This window comes from Mustela nivalis, assembly GCF_964662115.1.
Source record: "Mustela nivalis genome assembly, chromosome: 5".
NCBI classification, from domain to species: Eukaryota; Metazoa; Chordata; class Mammalia; order Carnivora; family Mustelidae; genus Mustela; species Mustela nivalis.
Genome location: NC_139024.1, coordinates 80,405,178 through 80,422,824, shown reverse-complemented (window position 1 = coordinate 80,422,824; position 17,647 = coordinate 80,405,178). Strand labels below are relative to the sequence as shown.

The 17,647-nt window shown below is 41.5% G+C and overlaps 1 protein-coding gene across 1 annotated transcript in view; it reads right to left on the bottom strand.

The window, feature by feature from the left end:
* The window catches only part of CEP85L (centrosomal protein 85L), a 223,697-nt gene extending 208,934 nt beyond the window's left edge, over window positions 1-14,763 (bottom strand). Inside the window, exon 1 of the mRNA XM_082730950.1 lies at window positions 14,724-14,763. The gene's annotated coding sequence lies outside the window, so the exon portion shown is untranslated. The remainder of the gene's footprint in view (window positions 1-14,723) is intronic.
* Between the last annotated feature and the right edge of the window lie 2,884 nt (window positions 14,764-17,647).

The following is a 17,647-nucleotide window of genomic DNA, read 5'->3' as shown; positions in this document are numbered from 1 at the left end:
ACTGTAATTGGTTTAATTAACTGATTCACCTGCTGGGATGGAGATGTGACCAGCCTTGGGGTACAAAGTCACATGAGGGTTCATGGGTATCTGTATAAAACTGAAGTATTGTTCACAAGAAAGAATGAATATTGGGTGGTCAGCTGATGTGACAGGCATGTATATGGAGCCCAAATGTCTTCATACATGGGCCCATTTTATGAGACCTACCTACATGCTTCTTCCCAAGCCTCCTTGTCACCAGACCTCTGGTCTTCTTATTCTTATCATGTCCATATCAGTTGGACTAAACCATCTGTTACTGCCTATTAATTCCTGCCTCTTTCCAGGAAAAGGGAAAGATGTTATACCATTCAAAGTTCTACCTGCTGGGAGAATTTTCCACCTTCTCTTCCTTCAGACTGAGTAGGACTCAGCATTCCATTTGAAACGTCGCCAGCTCATTATGCAAAGCCATCTGTAAACTATGCTTTCTTTTTCTCCAGTTAAGGCATAATAGAGAGCTGTTCATGATGTTATAAGTGTTGGTTGGTGGAGAGGGGGTAGTGTGGCATGAGTAGGCATAGCAGGAAGACATCAGCATATGAAACTTGACCTTTCAGGACCTGCTCAGATGAACTCACCTACTATTTCCACTTGACTTTATAGCTGAGTAGATCAGATACCACTCAGTTTATGATAGCTAGCTTATATTTCATAATTACCTGGTTTCTATGAGGACCCAATAGAAAGCCAAGTACTACTCCTCCAAAGAATAATGGTTATTCACCGAAGGAGGTATAATTTTGTCCTAAAACCAGGATGTTTCTGCTGTGAATCTTGTATTAAGTCTTTCCACACCACAGACTTGAATTGGTTTTTGAGCGCCACTAATGTCACCGGGTCCTCCAAGGCCATATGGAAAAGCTGCATCCTGGACCACATGCAGAGTTTTTCTTTGGACCCTACTCAAAGCAGTCAGCCTTTCAGGCATCTCAGGAAAGAGCGCTGAAGGGCACACAAAATGTGATATATGTTGCTTCTGAAATCTAAAAAGTACCATCAATCACACTTTCTTTTTCTAGATGTAGGAAACAAATTGTCCTTGACATTGAAGAGGATAAACTCACACACCACACAAAACAGATCCCAAGAAACTTCATTCTATTAACATATGATTTATTTCCCACCTTCTGGCTTGCCTAGTTTTAGTCTAAAACACAGCCACTTTCTGTTCTCTGGAGCTCTTCAGCCGATTATCACTGATATAGCCCTGGGGATGGTTAGAGAACCTAGCTCATTTTTTTAAAATATATTATTTATTTATTTATGACTGAGAGAGAGAGAGGGAGAAAGAACAAGAGGGAGGAGCAGAAAGAGAGGGACAAGCAGGCTCCATGAGGATGGAGCCTGACACGGGGTGGATCCCAAAATTCTGAGATCATGACCTGAGCGGAAATCAAGAGTAGGGCCTTAACTGATTGAACCTAGGGCCCTGACAGCCCAATTTTTTTTTTAAAGATTTTATTTATTTTTTTGATGGATAGAGATCACAAGTAGGCAGAGAGGCAGGCGGGGGGGGGGGGGAAGCAGGCTCCCTGCTGAGCAGAGAACCCGATGCGAGGCTCAATACCAGGACCCTGAGATCATGACCTGAGCTGAAGGCAGAGGCTTAACCCACTGAGCCACCCAGACACCCCCGACAGCCTAATTTTTAAAGACTCATTTATGGCACAGAGAATAGAGAATTAAGATAATGTTGAGCTGAAAATATATTTCTTCCCTTTTAGATTAAATCAAACTCCTTCTGGCATTCTCTGTTCATTGGATGAGAGAAGAAGGCTTGTCCAGATAAATGCTGCAGTTAGTGTGTCACAGTGTGTGTTGATTTCGGCCGTTAAGCAACTACACATGGAAGATTATTTATATTTGTAGTTACAACTTCATTTAGTAATAGTAATCCCATATGATTCTCAAAACTCTTCCCTCTTCTTTTTAAGTAAATTCTATGCCCATCATGGGGCTAAAGTTCCCAACCTTGAGATCAAGAGTTACATGTTCTACCAACTAAGCCAGTCAGGCATCCCAAATTTCTTCCATCTTTTGCACCGGCAAAAAATGGGGCTATGATAGGAAACACAGTGGCTTCCTCTCAACAGCTTTCTCAGGGAGGCAGTTAAAAAATGTGATTTTTTTTTTTAATTGCGGTATAACAGAATACTTCTTGACTTACTATTTTGGCTGGAAGGTTGAGCTCCTGAGATTTCACTAAGCCATTCCTACCATTATAATTTTGGTGACTTCTACTCAACAGATCAGGAGTGGATGTCAGAATGCTGCCATTCGCTGAGGTCATCTATCCCAGTAATATACCCAGAAACTGAAGAAGCAATCATGGCAAGAGTTCAGGGCTCCTTTGGAGAGCCCATCAGTTAGTGTTCAGTGCACTGCTCTGGGGAAAGTAAAAGAGTTTCAACACAAGGGATTAGGTGCTTACAAAATAACTGGAAAGACTGGAGAGACAGGTGTCAGAAGGCCACCACCAGAACTCCTGAGTTCAAGAACACAATACCAGACCTGCAACCATGTACTCTGGAGTATTTTCCATTACACAAATGAACGAGAACACCACACTGCCATCTCTTTTGATCCCTATAACTCTCTTACATATGAAAAACTTGCAGAGATTTTTGAGCGTTGTATCACTTTGAACATCATGTCAGCTCTGCTGCTATTATGATCAGCACGCCCACCTTGGCTTTGGCAGTTAAGTGTCAATATTTGGCCTCTTCTATCTTAGCATCCCTATTTGCAATCAGGAGTGCTTTTCAAACACAGAGTATTTTCCTCTGACCCCGGCGTATGAAGAAGAGCCACCCAAATGCTTTTTAGGTGCTGGGTCTTGTGTACACCCATACAATTCTCAAGACCCTGGTATAGGAAATATTTTCTGGCCATTTCTTCCTCTTCCTAGGAAAAGGAGGCAGGGAATAGGTGAGCAGTTCACCTGCGACCATCTACCCCAGTATTTATATGTCCATTAACCTTATAACAAGATTGCTTCCCTTATAACAAGAAAATTTCAGCATTGCAGGTTCATTTAGAATGGGCTACTGCTGAGCATAACTCAAGAGATAATTTGGCAAATAATTTAGACAACCTCCAACTGTGTGAGCTAGCACATTAAATCCAGAATCTCTAATAACTGCATCCCTATTGGTAACTTCTGATCGGTAACTGTGTTCTTCCTTTCTTGGTCTAGTACACTGAGAATCCATTTCCACACTTTCTCTCCATACATTCTGCCAACATAAATTGACAACATAAATTCCTTTGGTGGGTGTGTTTTCTCTTCCTGTATTTGTTTTATAATGGATCTCGTGAGGCATATAGAGATGTGACTCGGCTTATAGTTCTGGTGTTTTTGAGGGGCAATGAAGTGGAGTGCAGAACTGACTTTCCTTGTAAAACCATTCCATAGGCTCTCTGATGTGAGATCACTGAGGACACTTCAGGCTACATAGGAAGAGCATCATAAGATTGGAAGGATTCTTTTGGCTACAGGAAAAAAAAAATCCTATGTGAAACTGGCCTAAAGGGTCAGAGTGTTTATTGCACAAAAGAAGAATTCCAGAGGGAAGGTGAGCTTCAGGAGCCTTTTGTATTCTCTTTGTCCTTAGGTGAGCACCCCTCACAGTTTTTAAGTGGCCACCAGACCACAATATTCCCTTGTTTATGTTCAGTAGAAGAGAGACGCCCCCCACTCCGGCCATCCAGAGTGATTTCATTCTCTGCCTCGATAATGGTTACCATGGAAATGGCATGACAGGACAGCATTCAATATTGGGTTCCTGAACCAGTCATTAGGAAGGGGAAAGGAATTAACATGATGGCTCAATCTAATGAGTTTAACTCTGTAGACAAGGATAGGTTGAATACCTAAATAAAACTGAGGCTTCCATTAGAGAAGTCCATATGGTGTAACATCTACAGATATGGACAACTATAGAGAATGAGAAATGTTTTCTTTCACTCAGTAGTCAGAGAAGAATACAAGTATTATACTATTTAAAGCTAATGCTCAATCTTGGAAATAAAGGCATTTTTTCCTTTATATTTACTCTCCACGGATGGGTTTGCTTTGGCATAATGCGGCTTTTACTTTCTGGTGGAGAGTCCATGTCTTTGATGTCATTTTCTAGTTATACCTAATAATATACAGTCCTACTAAATCACTACCTCTTATTTACCTAAATAAAAAATGTTAATGCAATTTCAGTTACAAAGTTGTTTCAAGGAAGTAAGTGGTGGTAGAGGGGCCTAATATGGGCATTGCTCTAAGTATTCCTCTTGATATATTTACACTTTCTAAAACTAGCTGACATTTTCCAAGTGTGCTGGATTAAAAATGGTCACAAAATTTTTTATAGCTCTTTTCGTCATGGATCTGGGCTGGACTTATGCATTAGTCTGCTAAGGCTGCTATAACAAAACACCACAGACTGAATGGCTTAAACAACAGATTTATTTTCTCCCCGTTCTGGAAGCTGGAAGTCCCACATCAAAGTTTTGGCAGGACCGGTATCAGGTGAGACCACTCTCCATGGCTTGTAGGAAGCCACCTGCTCACTATGGCCTTTTCTCTATGCCTGCCTATCCCTGCTGTTGCTTCCTCTTCTTATAAGGGGACTAGTCCTATTGGATGAGGGCCCCGCCCTTATCACCTTATTTACCCTTAATTACTTCTTAAAGGCCCTATTTCCAAATACAGTCACATTGAAGGTTAGGGCTTCAACAAAAATTTTGGAGGAACACAACTCCGCCTGCTATACCTTGCAACTTGCCTTAACCAACAGGATGCTGCAGAAGTGAAGACATGACACCTGTGACTTCTAATGTGGCCTCGGGAAGCCTTGGCAGCTTCAACTCTTGCCTTCTTTGGAACCGCAACAAGACATGCAGAAGGCTGAGCTGGCCAGCTAGAGAAGCTCTGTGGGGAACTGAGGCACCTTGGTTATGAATCGTAGCTAAGCGCCCAATGATTACTATGGCAAGAAAGCTCAGTTGACGCCACGTGGAGCAGAGATGAGTCATCCCGACAGCGCCCTGAACAAACTGTTGGTCCGAGGACCGTGTCCTAATAAATGGTGTTATTTTAAGCCACTAAGTTGTCAGGTGGTTCTTAGGCATTAATGGATAACTGATAAACCAAGACTTTTCGGACTTTTTTTTTTTCTTGGAATTTTCTTTATTTATTTGACAGAGAGATCACAAGTAGGCAGAGCAGCAGGCAGAGAGAGAGGAAGCAGGCTCTCCGCTGAGCAGAGAGCCCAATGCGGGGCTCCATCCCAGGACCCTGAGATCATGACCTGAGCTGAAGGCAGAGGCTTAACTGAAAGAGCCACCCAGGTGCCCCCCCCCTTAAGATTTTCATTGCTTATTCATATTCTATCCTTTAACTGTCAGTTCAGTGAGATTTCAGAAAGAAGCAGACCGAAAAGTGTATTCCCATATAGCCACACTTAATCAGAAATCAAGAAACTAGATGTTATAGATAAGAAAAGTGTTTTTTAAAGAGGAATAACTTAAAAACTTAGTCCTATTTTATATGCAAATAACAAATAACATTTGGAATTGATAATAAAACTTGGTGAGATAAGTAATGGGAGTTAACAACATAAGTAATTCCCTGCATCCCTGTAAAATATGATGGGACAGCCCAGAGCAGGGAGTGGAAAAATGCCATCCCACTTCTATTTACTGCAAATGCCTAATGACCCTCTATTACATGTTACCTTCTAAGTTATGCCCTGTGGTTGGTAGATAAGTAGGCTGTAGGAAGGGTGGGGAAATGAATTAATAAGCAAAACAAAACTCTTAAGTAAGTAAAATTTAAAAAACATATTTTGTTTTATGTTTATTTCATCTTCCTTAATATGTATATCATAATTCTAATGAGCCATGTGTCATGTACATGTACAAATAAAAATGTACATCTATTGGGAGGAAATGCTCATAATATGTTGGCTTACATGTATAGATGATGGATATTGTGGAGGATGGACTAGGAAGCACAGCTTCCCTTTTAAGAAAAAAACATAGAAGACAAATTTGGCTGTCCTGTACTACAGACAAACATCGATGCCTACAAGATGTCACAGAACTGTCATGACAAAGGCCCTGGGACCACATTGACACCTACTTACCGCTAGTAGATATTTATTGGCCTGCTCTGGGTTATGACACTGTCATAAGCTTTTGGAGGAATCAAAGATGAAATTAAGAGTTTTCTGGCCTGATCTCAAGTTCCTGCCCTTCTCCTGCGGTTGCTCTTTTGGATCAGGACTGAAACACAGTGGTCTAAAAACCTGAAAGTTATTGTAGAGGTCTTTGAAGGGCCCAACCTAGTCTAGCATTGTCGCCATGACAACCCTGGAGCTCCTTTACCTCCTACCTCATCTTCTTTTTTTTTTTTTTTTTTAAGATTTTATTTATTTATTTAATAGAGAGAGATTGAGATCACAAGTAGGCAGAGAGGCAGGCAGAGAGAGGGGGAAACAGGCTCCCCGCTGAGCAGAGAGCCTGATGCGGGGCTCCATCCCAGGACCCTGAGATCATGACCTGAGCTGAAGGCAGAGGCTTAACCCACAGAGCTACACAGGCACCCCCCCCCCCAGCTCATCTTCTAAGTCGCCTAGTCAGACATCACGGTCTGGACTCTGTTCCGGACACCTTGCCCCATCCGCCCTGCTTGGCCTCAGCAGCAAGAAAGAGCTGCGGCTGGCACAGTGAGTTCATTCCACGTAGGGGATTTTATCCCACCAGTTAGTGGCCTACCCGCTTCCACTTCCAGGTGCTTTCTTAATTCTTCTCACTAGTCCCGTCTTTTCAGTTACTTATTTTCCCCAAGTGATTTTTATTCATTGTCTTCTGGTTTTTATTTATTCATTTATTTTTATATACTCACCATGAGGCTCAAACCCACAACCCTGAAATCAGGAGTCCCAGTCTCTTCTGACTGAGCCGGCCAGGTGCTCCTTACAGCATAGCTTTTATTTTTATTTCTTGATTTATCTATGAAGGTTTTACTTATTCGAGTGAGCGAGAGCGATTGGGAGGGAAATGGAGAGAAAATCTGAAGTCAACTCCGCATTACACAGAGCCTGACATGGGGCTCGATCCCATGACCATGAGACCATGACCTGACCCGAATGGTAGAGTCGGAGGCTTACCTGACTGCGCCACACAGACACCCCTGTCTTCTGATTTCTAAGTAACCACCACATCCGTTCTCGTGCTTTTCCTTTCCTTTGCGTTCGCCTCCCAGCCTGCCTGCACCACCGCATCAGCTTCCCTCCCTTCATGTCTCGCCATTCATTTATTCCATGCTGTCCTAGTCACTCTCCTTTGTTCAATGCAGAACATCAGCCAGAGGCTTCCCGTTGCTAAGCAACAACATCACCCACACACACCCTTTTCCACTCTTGGCTCATTTCTTCTGCTGTTTTTATAAGCCTGTGGGTCAAATGGTCTCTGAAAGGAAATGAAAGATTCTCTGTCTTCTCTTCATACCGAGGAGACGCACGCCATCCTGCCTCCGCCCCTCTTATGATATTGTGACTTATTGTTTTATCTGGTCATTCTCCCCAGGCTGTGAGAGAACACTAAAAGTCACAAAATATCCCTTTCAGCTGGGATAATTAATAGATGGGTAGAAGGGATATAATTTCTGCTAAAGGAACAAAGAAGGAGAAAATGCTTCAAGTTTAGTTGCAGGGCATGGCATGGCCTCATTGAGGGCTTTTGCCTAGATCTCTGAATCAAATCCAGGTTTTAAGAGGTTTCCATTAGGATCTAGCAAGCAAGCTAGCAGGTCCTTCATACAGACTTTTGTTGAGTTTTGCAGATGCTACTAATAGCATGTTGACTGGGTTTGCACAAAATAAAGGATAAAGACAATACAAGACTCATTATGTAGTTTCCCAAATCTCACTCCTCTTCCAGACATCAATCTGACATGATGCTTGTACCAAAGGCATAATCCAAACTGTGTCAGCCCTTCTTACAACACGCTCTAAAGAGATTCTAAATCTTCTGCCACATTTTAATAGTTGAATCATAATGGTCATTCCATTCGTCCAAACACTAGGACAGAATATCAGAGATACCAGGACCTTGGAAAAAAAAAAAATACTCCTTTTCACCCCTGAAATACCTTAAATAATTTCTCTCCTTGGTGTGAATTCTTACTCTCTCCCTGGGCATTTATGTAATGCCTGGAGGCCTTCCCTGATAACCCTGTTGCTCGCAGTCAACACTGAACTCCTGGGAGGGTACTGGGGTGGCTTCTCTTGCTCTGTTCTTGCTCCTCAGGTACTGCTCTCCATGAGGGAAGGACTCAGATCCTGCATGCAGTGTATATTCGATAAATTGCTTTAAATTTTAATGATAGAACACAGATGCTCTGACAAGGCAGTTGTTTTTAATTTCATCTTTTAAGAGGAGAAGGAATAATAATAGTTTCTTGGCATTAAAGCTCAAGTTCATCAGCAATCAGTGTACCAGAAATGAAGTTTATGTGTCCCTGTCATTAACTAGATTTGTTGACTGAGCGTTTCAGTAGAAAACATTTTTAAGAGCCTTATTTGTCAGGACCCGTTGATATTCCAAAAGAGAAATCCCCGTGAGACTAAAATCTACTCCAAGGTATTCTAAGAATGCCTGACTAGAACTGGAATTGGCAAGTTATGACAATTTTCCTTCTAGAAGTGAGCCCTTTTGAGATGATGTTATGTCTTCTGAGAGGTTCAGAAAAGTTTAATATGATTTCAGTTTTTATCTTCGAGTAATATCAACTAATGAAACGTGTATTTGAATTTCCTGGAATTTTTGTTTTATGTACTGCTTGCATTAAACAACTGAAAATTATAAGCAATTTTCACTGCTTTTCAGTATTTACTCCTCCCCTATGTCTTCTCTCCAAACTGAAATATCAGTCAACACCCCTGATCATAATTAATTTTTTTCCCCACATCTCTATGTATTCAATTCCTTCATCCCCTTCCATCCCACCTCATCAGTGTGGTTGTGAGTCCCACAGTCCTTGCCGTCATTGAAAACTGTTGCCCTTTCCTCTGTAAACAGATGTAATCTCCACCTGCAACACATACCTTGTGATACAGCTAGCATCGTGGGGGCCTCTCATTGTTTCTGACCTCTCAAAGCTAATGACCGCTCTGTTTATTCAGCCCCATACAACCTCCGCCACACCCTCAGCCCACCACTGGGGACTACTTCACCTCCAAAACCTTTAAGAGAGAATCTCCCTCTCCAACCACAGTCTCCTCCACTTCCAGCTCTCAGCCAGCCGGTCTCCACCCACGCCATCAGAACTGTTTCAGGACTTCACACCATCCTCGTCCTGTTTGTCCCTATTATCTCCTCCTTTCTTCACTTCTTCCCTACCCAGCAGAGATCCCATGTGCCATCTTTAAATACTCTCTCCAGTATCTCAACTCCCTTGCTCCTTATTAGCCTGGCAAATCCTCAACCCCCAGTGACTTCATCCTCCTGTTTCCCTCTGTGTACCTGGAGAAATAACATGGCTTGACCATGGGTGCTAGGCCAACTCCACATCATTGAGAGAGCTCTGGTTCCCCAAAGCTGCCCAGCAACCCTCACCACATCGCTCCTCAGCTACCTGTTATAAAGCATCATTCATTCACTCATTTGCTCAATTGCCTACATATTTTTTAAAGATTTTATTTATTTATTTGACAGACAAGAGATCACAAGTAGGCAGAGAGGCAGGCAGCGAGAGAAAGGAGGAAGCAGGCTCCATGCTGAGCAGAGAGCCCAATTTGGGGCTGGATCCCAGGACTCTGGGATCATGACCTGAGCCGAAGGTGGAGGCTTTAATTCACTGAGACACCCAGACACCCCAATTGCCTACATATTTATTGAGTTCCCACTGTAGTGGGGTGCTGGGTCTCGAGACCAAAATAGACAAGGTCTCACACTCAGAGAGCTAAAGATCTAGCCTGGAAGACTGAAATCAAAACACGTCCAGAGAAGTGAATTATTTGGAGGCTAATGTCTGAGAAGAATAGAGAATGTATGAAATATTTACTCTGATGAGTGGGAGAGAAGATGACTAGGCAAACACAGGAGAGCTGCTGGACAGCTGTGAGGGACCACAGCCTGATGACACAGAGTTGAAACAGTGCCCATGGTCGGGTCATGTGATTTCTCCAGGAGCCCTCTCCAGTGTGGGGCGTGGCTGCACACAGAGAAACATGCAGATGAACTCACTCGAGGTTGGGCATTTGCCAGGCTGATGAGATACTAAAGAGAAACCCTATAGACAAGATAATAGATTAAAAAGTACTAATGGACTTGTAGTCTTTTGATAATTATTTCTTTTCTGAACAGATGGTAAAAGTACAACTACTACCATACAACTCTCCAGAAAATTACTCAACAATTAAAGGGCATCCTCATTCCAAAAAGTTGTCCCCTCCTTGGATATTGTTCCGAGAGATATATAAAATACTGATTTTTGCTAACTATGAGTTACTTTCTTTTTTTCATTTTTAACATTATTCAAATACCAAAAAATGAAAAAATTGTCATTTAAAGACATTCAAACATTATAGAAGTATTCAGGATAAAAGTGAACTCTCCCAGCATCCCACTCCCTCTTTCCCACTCTCTGTCTCTACAGTAATGCCCTGTTAAGAATTTGATGTGTGGGGGTACCTGAGTGGCTCAGTCAGTTAAGCGGCTGCCTTTGGCTCAGGTCATGATCCCAGGGATTGAGCCCCACTTTGGGCTCCCTGCTTAGCAGGGAGTTTGCTACATCCTCTCCCTCTGCCTCTCCCTTGGCTTATGCTCTCTCTCTGTGTTAAATAAATAAACGAAATCTTAAAAAAAAAAAAAGAATTTGATGTGTGTCCATTCAGTGCTCATTTCTATGGGCTTACACGCAAAAAGATGTTTGCAGGCAGATGGATACACACCTCCGTATGAGAACTGCATAGGTAATTCATTTTTTTGAGAAGGCAAGAGATAAACATTAGACAAGTGTATCTTCCTTCATTTTTAGAAAGTTTTATCCATTTATTTGAGAGAGAGAGAGAAAGAGAAAGCATGTGCATGCCCAAGTTGGGGGACAGGCAGACGGAGAGAAGCCTGAGCAGACCCCCTACTGAGAGCAGAGCCCTACTGGGGCTTGATCTCAGGATCCTGAGATCATGACCTGAGCCAAAACCAAGAGTCCGATGCTTAACCCGCTGAGCCACCCAGGCACCCCTGTGTTTTCCTTTAAGTAGGAGTAAAACTTTATTGCCTATGAAGCAAAGCACTTGGACCTAAAGTTAAGCTACTTTTGATAAACTGATAAGAAAGCTAAATGATACAGACTACTAATGATCCAGGGAACAAAACACAGAATTCACTTGCTAACTCATTTGATTGAGAGGATGATCTCAAGTAAAATTAAATTTTGTGATACACTTTTATCACAAATTATATCTAGGTTATATATATGACAGAGAGGATCTGTAAAGACAGATAAGGACTCTATTAAATGTTTTTACTGCAAACACAGAATTTTGCCCATCTGAAGTGTAAGCTATCTTTAGCTATCAGTATCAGAGTTTGTGAAACAGGTTTTAAATAATATAGAAAGTCCCAAAATACAGCAATACAGGATTGATAATTAATTATGTCTCTTGTTAGTCACTTCAGAGCTAACTGAACCCTCAGGGAATGGATTCAGTGAGTTTTAGTTCTTTTTTTCTTTCTTCGCCACCTTGAACTAGTCATATATCTCCCACATTATAAAAAGTCAGCGTATCTTTTGGAATGTGACCCAGCTTTTACAATTGCTGTCTGCTTGTTGCAGTGTGTTCAAATAACAACTTCTCATCGTTTCTAAGATTAAGGACAAACAATTTCTGCCACAACATGCATTTATAATTATATAATTTAGGATAGTACTATGCAATTCCTCTTCTACAACTTGCTTTTTTTCATTTAACACTATGCTGAAATCTTTTATGTAGTACATGTAGATCGACCTCATTCTTTTTAACTCTTCATCCTCTTCCATTATAAGAAAATACCATAATTCATCAAACTACTTTCTTTTCATTAAACTTCAGATTTTGTAGCTACAAACAATGTTCTAATGTTTGTAGATGTGATGCTCATGCATTTATCATGTAGATGGGATGTAATAGAATGCTTATGCATGTATTTTTGCTTATATATCTGAATATTTCTGTGTGATACATACTCACACTTGGAATTTTTAGGTAAAAAGAACTGTATACTTATTTTTATATATATTGATATAAAAACAAACTTCTATGCAGCCAAATGGGCCAAGTACATAAAAAGTTAACTCACAGAGCAGCAAATCTAAATTACCAACAAACACATATAAAGATACTCAAACTGATTAATAGCCAGGAAAATAAAAATTTTACTATTCAACTGGCAAACATTTAAAAGACCAATAAAACCTATTACTGGTGGAAATATGGGAGAAAGCTGCTTCAGCTTCTTTTGGGAAACAACCTAGCAACATCTATTAAAAGTAAAACTATATCGGGACTTTAACCAACAAACTCACTTTTGGAATCCAATGCCATAAAAATCAAAGTCCAACAGGTCAGAATATATAAACAAAGGCGTTTGGGACTACATTCACTTCTTTCTACAATACACAGGCCCTTTCCTGAAGGTACTCACAGACTCTGGCAGGGGAGTGGGGGGAAGTAGGGGGTTGGAGGTAGGGAGACAGATAAGTGCACAAGCAATTGGAATTCTTGGAAGAGGTGCTAGGAAATCAGTCCAGACCTAGGATGGAGGGCTGCAAAAAAATTCGTTGAAGTCAACTTTGCATGACTTTTTACAATACAGCATGGTTCTGAGACCCTGTGTGTTCCAGGACCACTGAATCGAGAAGAGATAAGGGGACAGTGGGAAAACACTACCCATAAACTTGCCATAAAACAAGACTGTGTTGGGGCACCTGGGTGGCTCAGTGGATTAAGCCGCTGCCTTTGGCTCAGGTCATGATCTCAGGGTCCTGGGGTCGAGTCCCACATCGGGCTCTCTGCTCAGCAGGGAGCCTGCTTCCCTCTCTCTCTCTCTCTCTCTCTCTCTGGCTGCCTCTCTGTCTACTTGTGATTTCTCTCTGTCAAATAAATAAATAAATAAATCTTTAAAAAAAAAACAAAACAAGACTGTGTTAATAAAAGTCAGGTAATCTATTTTTTCAAGGGCAGTAGAGACAAAACATGAGGTACATATTGAAAAAAGAATTTGGTTTTTGGGAAGAGAATCCACAGTCTATTATTAAGTGGTAGCCAAGATTGCTGTTTTCTTCAAATGTCAGGTACAAAGTACACACTCCTGAAAGGTATTTGTGGGAAGAGCACGTCAAAACGGTTTAGATCAGATAAGACTTTCTCTTGAATAGGCTTTTCCTCCCTCCCTCCCTTCCTTCCTTCCATCCTTCCTTTCTTTTCCCGGACCGTTTTCCAAAAAAAGGAAAGGCTCTAGTCCAAGAGGGCTTCTAATGCTGTGAACCTCACTTTGACCCCGTTATTTCACCACATAACCATGAGGCAAAATCATCAGCTCTTACATCATGAACTTTAAATGCCAAAAGAGTGCCGAACGATTTTAAAGACATAAATGTTGATATAGAAGAAAAAAGAATGTTTAACATGAAAAACAAACAAACAAAACAGAGTTCATTGGAGACTGGTAATCTGTGACAACGGAGATTGCGTTGATAATGGATTTCAGGAAGCGGCTCCTAGCCTCTGGAGAAACAAAGCAGCCCCACTAGGAACAAGGTACATTCTCTCCCCAACTATTGTCGTTAAAGGAAAAGTCATTAGCAGGGGTTCTCTCATGGAAAGGCTAGGACTCCATGGAATAATGAAAATGTTCCCAGTATCTAAGGGCTGCCTGGCTTTGCTCCCATATCAACAGCAAAACAACTGCCTAGCAACCTACATTTGCCCATTTCCTCACCCACTGCTGTTTGTCCAGCGAAAACAGCCCTACTACTCCCTGTCTGCTTTGGGAATTCTGTCCAACAGGAGTCAAGTCTATATGCCAAGTTGAGGAGCGACACATGCTGGCATTTCCCAGCACATGCTGTTCACCACGTGGGTTCCTGGAGCTGCCTCTTGGCTAGAAAGAACTAGAGCTCCTCTCCCCTCCCCCACTTCCTCTCACAAAGACAACAGGCAACAGCAATTGTCAAGTGTGTGCTCAGGAGCTCCCAACTGGCCAACGACCCTTTCGGCCCAGTGACCTGTTTTATGAATATCAGACAAGCGGTTCCAACTTGTTTTTTGCATTTCTCGGGAGTACATAGAGTTCACACTAAGAGAATAACAGTCGCTCCTAAAACAAAGAAACCCCCCTAAATGCTGCTTTGCAAGGACTCTTTGCCATCTGTTTATTTCCTCGTGACAGTGCTGTTTACAGGGGCCTCTAGCAATGGTACCAGCATACAGATCCAGACTGACGTACTTTTCCTCTTTCCAGAGGGTGTTTCCTTGAACTTTCCCATCTGCTTCTGAGTAAGATGTATAAAATATTATTTATAAAATAAGACTAGTAAGTGACTCACAGGGAATAAAAATAAATCAGGGTGCAGCTTGTCATCTTTAAGAGGAAAGAAAGCAAAAGGCTCCACAAGTGGAGAAAGGACTCACTTTTTCACATCTCCTTAGGGGCCGTCTTCAGATAAATGACGGGCAGGAAATGGGTTTGTGAGGGTTAAGCTGAACTCAAGAAAACTCAAGAGCCAGCCCCTCATGCATATTCATAAAAGGCAACCTGAACTCCCCTTTAAAACCACAGTGTGACCCTGTTTCCTGCACACACTTTGCCTCCCACACTGCCAGGAAACCCGAGAACGATGAAGCTCCTGGTGCCTCACTTTATACCACGGGTCATAAGAATGATAATTGTTCTTTGCAGACTTAACCCGCACATTGACTGGATTTTCTCCATCAGCCTTATGACAGCTCAAGAAGTACCCATCTGTTAGAATGCATTTTAGAGCCATCATTGTGCAAGTGTGAATTTCAAGGCTAATAAGAAGCAAAAGGAATATGGCTATTTATTTTCAGTGGAGCCTTGGGCATTTATTATTAATACTTTAATGGAGAAATAGGTCAGTGTAACACACATAGGAAGACAATTATAGTCTACACAGTGCTTCTCTTCTAACAGACTTTCTACAGCAAACTACCCAGAGTTAGTTTGACCTGCTGGCAAATATAAACCAAGGACCTTGTTGTTTCAAAGGGATTTAGGGAGTCCTGAATGGAGTTTTCCATTCATTCACTCAACAAGTAATTACTTAATGTTACTATATATCTCGAGTACTGTTCTAGCACTTGGAAAACAGCAATGATAACAGATAAAATTTCCTCCATGAAGCTTATTGTCATGTTCTTCTAGGGAGAAAGAATACGTTAGTGCATCACAGAAGGTCCTGGACCTTTTTGTTCAATTTCTTTTAAGTGCCCGGGATGATTCCGAATGAAGTTATGTGTTCCCAAGTGAGCTGTATGAAAGAGAGAGAGGGAGAGAGAGAAAGAGGGAGAAATAAAAGAAAGGAGGGAGAGAGGAAAAGAAAGCAGCATTCAAATACAGAGAATGACCTGAGAGGGAGATTATTTTAAAAGTGGTTAAAAAAAGATTTGCCTTTATGGTCTAGTAAAAAACATAAAAAAATACCAGTGCTGGGAGACACAAAACAGACACAAAAGAACATTAGCACAAATGAAAAAAAAAAAAAAAAAACCTACTGTGTTCCACATTAGGGAGAAAAAAATATTATCAAGATGTCAACACTCTCTGATCTAATCTATAATTTTGACAGAAGACCCAAAAGCTTCAGAATGATGTTTTGAACTAGATAAATTAGATAACTAGATAAGCTAGTTCTTTTTTTTTTTTTTTTTAAGATTTTATTTATTTATTTGACAGACAGAGATCACAAGTAGGCAGAGAGGCAGAGGAGGAAGCAGGCCCCCTGCCAAGTAGAAAGCCCAATGCGGGGGCTCAATGTGGGGGCTCAATGTGGGGGCTCGATCCCAGGACTCTGGGATCATGACGTGAGTGAGCCGAAGGCAGAGGCTTTAACCCACTGAGCCACCCAGGAGCCCCTAGATAAGCTAGCTCTAAAGCAAGAAGAAAATCTGGGGCTGGGAGTGGAATGGAATGAGGGAGGGACTAGCGCTGTTGGATACTGAAATAAAGAGCTTCAATAACGAAGAGTATAGCACTAACTGCAAATACACAGAAAAAAACGGAACTGAATTAATGCCCAGATATAGTTCCAAATTAATATCTGATCCACATGACACATTCCCCAGGGGCTGGCTTGCCTCACCACCGTTGTCAGCCATGCTACATACCTGGTCCTCTCTGTCTTTTTCATCAAGAGGCTTCGTGCTAACCAGAGGCCTGGGACACAGAACAGCTAGGAAATAGGAGAGGGTGTCAGGTTTAGATGGCAAGAAACCAAAACATCAATCCTATGTACTTGTAGCTTTGGGTGACCTGGAACCTAGAGCTCAACTGTGCTGAGCTTTGGGTTTATTGTCCAATGCATGAGAATAATAAAATATATCTCAAAGAATTATTGTGAGGACAAAATAAGCTGATATATATGAACAAACTTAACAAATTTGGTACTAAAAAAGAAATATATCCTAGCCCAATAGCTTAACAGACATTTTAGCACCAGGATGATTGTTCAACAACTTGTGCAGAGAGAAATGCTGTTTAAAAATTTCAAATTTAGGGGCACCTGGGTGGCTCAGTGGGTTGAACAGCTGCCTTCGGCTCAGGTCATGATCTCAGGGTCCTGGGATCGAGTCCTGTGCCGGGCTCTCCGCTCAGCGGGGAGCCTGCTTCCCTCTCTCTCTCTGCCTACTTGTGATCTTTTACTGTCAAATAAATAAATAAAATCTTTAAAAAAAAATTCAAATTTAATAAATAAATAAATAGAAATAAAAATCTTAAATGCTCCATTGTCATCCAACATTTAAGGAAAAAAAAATTATTTTAAAGCTAAGTTTTAAGGATCAATGGTTTCTTTATAGCAAAAACTTTTTAAAAGGAGATCAATAGGGGCGCCTGGGTGGCTCAGTGGGTTAAGCCGCTGCCTTCGGCTCAGGTCGTGATCTCAGGTCCTGGGATCGAGTCCCACATCGGGCTCTCTGCTCGGCGGGGAGCCTGCTTCCTCCTCTCTCTCTGCCTGCCTCTCTGCCTACTTGTGATCTCTGTCTGTCAAATAAATAAATAAAATCTTTTAAAAAAAAAGGAGATCAATATATTCAATGTACTCATCAAATTCAGCAAGATAAGTTTAGTTACATAGCTCAGGGAAGGACTTTTTGGGATTTTGTGGGGGGGGGGGTTGTTTTTTTTTTTTTTAGGGAAGGACTTTTCAATTTCAACATTTTTAAGGAGAATGTGGAATTTTTTAAAGAAGATCTTGGGCTGAGATGTGACTGATGGGAACTTGTCTTGTTGGGAGACAGGTACTGCCCCAGGCATCAAAAATAGAAATTGACTCTTGTACAACAGAAATTTGAGCAATTGTGGAAAGGGTAGAAAT